Source organism: Sapajus apella, unplaced genomic scaffold (genome assembly GCF_009761245.1).
Source record: "Sapajus apella isolate SASKATOON/1434 unplaced genomic scaffold, GSC_monkey_1.0 scaffold19, whole genome shotgun sequence".
Classification (NCBI taxonomy): domain Eukaryota; kingdom Metazoa; phylum Chordata; class Mammalia; order Primates; family Cebidae; genus Sapajus; species Sapajus apella.
In genome coordinates this window covers 7,480,058-7,484,022 of record NW_022436959.1, presented here as the reverse complement: position 1 = coordinate 7,484,022, position 3,965 = coordinate 7,480,058, and the positions used below count along the sequence as shown (strand labels likewise).

The following is a 3,965-nucleotide window of genomic DNA, read 5'->3' as shown; positions in this document are numbered from 1 at the left end:
GAAGGAAGGAAGGAAGGAAGGAAGGAAGGAAGGAAGGAAGGAAGGAAGGAAAAGAAAAGTCTAGGGATGTGTTCTGTCTTTGGTCATTTCCCTTCCACACAGAAGAGTCAGGAACCCAGTGGCTTCTTTCTCTTCGAAGGTACCTGTCTTCCTCTCATCTGACTGTCTCCCACAGAGCTGGCCGGCTCAGTTCTAGCCCTTACAAAACCACCTCTCTGTGGCATGTACTCCCTCCTGACTCTAACCTGAGCAAAAGAAAATCAAGGCCCAGTCTGGCCTTGATCTCTATTATTCCACACCAGGTATTTTGCTTGCTTATTAGAAGTATTCAAATGCCAGACATTATCCTCTGACCAGAGAGAACACTGTCCTCTGTCTCTGTCTCAGAGCCCTTGTTAGGAATGGGCAGCTGGCTGGGACATAATCAGCCTTTTTCTACATATTTCTCCTCCTACCTATCAACCTATGTCTATTGGTACAGCTTACAGCTTCATTTATCAAAAGAATATGCATTACCTTTGGAGTGAGACATCCATCTCCCCCTAGCCTTTCCAATTAATAAACCCTTTAAAGAGGGCACTGATATGGTTTGGCTGTGTCTTCATCCAAATCTCAGTATCTCCCAGGATGCTCACATGTGGGAGGGACTCAAAAGGAGGTAACTGAATCATGGGTGCCGGCCTTTCCCATGCTATTCTCGTTATAGTGAATAAGCTCCACAAAAACTGATGGGTTTACCGGGGGTTCCCGCTTTTGCTTCTTCCTCATTTTCTCTTGCACAGTACTGCCCTCTGTGTGACCTTGGGTAGGTTATTATTTTGAACTTCGGTTTTATGTCATCTATAAAATGAATGCCCACGTCATTGAGTTGCTGTAAGAATAGGTTTATGAGATAACATCCATGAAAATACACAGTGCTGGTGCCTGGGACCAGGAAAGTGGTCAGTCAATTTCGGAAGGTAGAACACTGTGGCCGAGAAACTTATGACTAAGAGATAAATGGACCCAGCTTCTAGTTCTGGCTCTGCTACTCACTGGCATTATGATCTTAAGTCATGCGAGCTTTCCAAACCTTGAGTTTTCTCATCTGCAGAGTGAAAACAATACTACCTCCCTCTCTGGCTACTGTGAGAGGACAACACATGCCATGTACTCAGAAAGTGTCCATTTATTCATCTATTCATTCAAATTATAATTCAAGTGGCAGGAACACAGGCATCTTAGAACAGGGGCAATGGCACTACCATGATGGTGGTACAAGCCAGTTCTTCGTGAATTTTCAACATGAGAAGTAATAACTATTCGAATTTATCCAATTTGATGCCTCCTAAAGGGATATTTCACAGTGCTGCCAGGGAGAAGAAAAGATAATACAACTCATCTTTAGGCTTATTCTTATAATGGGCTTATTTTTATAGTCAAATGATTACATGACAATTCATTTGACTTTTCTCATTTTAAGCCGATATAGGAAGATTTGGTTACAAGGCAGTGGTTTACAAAGCTGAACCCTAAAACTTTAGGAGAATGAGAAAAGAATAAACCCATTAGAAGATTGAATTCAGCTGACTTTTCCTTTGGGCAATGTCATCTCCCAAGAGAAGGAACAGAAGCAGGCACTCATCTTATCTTGAGGATCCGGAACAAACAAAGGTGCTATGAGTGCCTCTCAGAACCTCAAGCTGTGCACACTCAAAGGCCTCCTTCCTCCTTTCCACAGGTCACTGGTGGCCCCCTGATCACAGTGCCTCATACAGACATTCCAGGAAGAATCCTGTTCCCAGGACCTTTGCAGGGCCCCATCTTGGCCATGCAAACATGTGCTAGGATCATGTGAGTATCTAACCTAGCCAGGTGTAAGGGCGCCATCTTCGGAGCCTGTGACTTCCGTTTTTTGATTTCCAGTGCACTCTCCTGATGTTCTTTCTGCCTGTTTCCATTCCACACTGAGGCTCTGGCATTTGCACTTGCCATCCTATGCTGATGTCCGATGGCAGAGTCCACAGCAGGACCTCAGCACTATCCACAGACCCAATTCTGATTTCACTCTCCTATCCCTTGTGCCAGGACTGTGGGTCAGAGATTTCCCTTTGTCCCACCTGATCACTCCCACCTAGTCTTCCTACCATGAGACAAGGACAGGACCAACTGCTCCATAGTACAAGGGCCGTGAATAACACCAGGGTTACACCCTCACCCTCTGCAACTGAGAAATGCAGATGAATCCCGTGTCACTGGGTGCAGAAGAGATGCCAGAGAGACCTGGGGCAGCAAAAGTCACCTGACATCCAGAGGCCTATTTTAAAGCCGTTCCCAGCAGTCTCACCTCCTACAGGGGGCAGATTCATATGATATTCCAGAAAAGGACAGTGTTCTTCTGGCCCCATGCGTAATTAATTTCACATTGGCTGCTACCCCTCCACATGGGCAGGACTGGGACAGGGAAAGGGAAGAAACTCAATGGGCCAAGATTATAGTCCCACTATAACACCTATCTTCTGTTCAGTTCAAATCCTTCCAAAGTGTGTGCTTTGTCCAGCTTGTTCTGGGTCTGGGAATTAGATGCTCCTGAATTCAATTCCTACTTTTGTGGGAAAATCCTTCCTTGGGAGCCCATGACCTTCTCACAGGTATGTCAAGCTCACCTTGCCCATTCCTGAAAAGTTAACACATCTCACTTAGAAAGATGAATCATACCTGTACTTCCCCTGCTTAAAGCCCCTTTGTTTAGAAGCTCTGCTTATCTTTTCAACATGTGTGCCTCTATAGATTAGGGGGCCCCTGTCCCTTTCTATCCCAAATAAGGTAAAACTAGATTTGCCATGGATATATAATCATTGCCTTGGGAAAAGTAATAAAAATAGGCAACACTGACCCCTTAGAGGGGTGGGCCTGGTATTCTTAAGGACTCAGGTGCAAATAATCTTCCCTTCTCCCCACAATCAAGCAGTCTGCAAGGCCCCTCTGGGGTCAGGACCTTTTGGAAATTAGAAGTTCCCAGTCTTCGGCCAGAGGGCTAGAAGCAGGAAAGTAATGCTATGAAGTGAATGTTTCTACCCCTGGTTTCCCCAAAAATTTGTATGTTAAGCCTCATCCCCAGTGTGATGGTATGGTAGGTGGGGCCTTTGGAAAGTGATGAGGTCATGGGGAGGGGAGGCAACATGATGGGATTGGTGCCCTTAAAAGAAGAGACACCATAACATGTCCTCTTTCTCCATTCTCCTCAAAGCATGTATTACAATAGCGTTCAGGAAATAGTAACTCTGATTACACAGGTTCTTTCCTCCTACAAACAGTGACTGAGCCTCCTTTTAAATCACCTGTGAGACCTCACATTCACCAACAACCTAGAGGCAAACTACAGACCTTTCCAAATTTTCATGCTGACCTTTTGTCAAGGACTTTTGTGATTTTTTAACATGCTGAAGGTCCTCCGATGGAATGTGTTCAGAATTATAAGATGTTCTGAAACACTGGAATTGACTAGGTTTTAGTGCCACTGTTAAACAAAAATGGGAGTAGCAAAACTCAGTGTGCAGGAAAAAAGGAATAAAGTAGTTATGCAAAGGGAAGAAGAGGCATGAAACTGCAAGAATGCGGCGATCTACTGGAGCCAGCTGCTACCAGCTTGGAGAGCAGATGGTTAAGTTTCAGGGATTTTGAGCCAGTTGTGAAACTGTTGGTAGCTTTAAACCCATCATGATGGGAGTATTTACACCATGGAAATTGAAAAAGGACTCAAACAGGGTTGCCCCTTCCCTCCACCATGGTGGTTATTAAACATTTACCAGCATACCACTAACCAATGGGTTCCAAACACTTCCTAGTTCTCATCCATGTTGATGCCCAGAAGCATTATCTTGTCTGACAGACCTTGGATTATAAGTGGCACCCTCATATCTAGAAAATAAATTCCCCTTTCTTTCCTTCCTCCTTTTTTTTTTTTTTTTTTTTTTTTTTTGAGA

General features: G+C 44.4%; 1 protein-coding gene across 2 annotated transcripts in view; it reads right to left on the bottom strand.

The window, feature by feature from the left end:
- The window catches only part of SCRN1 (secernin 1), a 67,713-nt gene that overhangs the window by 24,419 nt on the left and 39,329 nt on the right, over window positions 1-3,965 (bottom strand). The gene's annotated exons all lie outside the window — the stretch shown is intronic.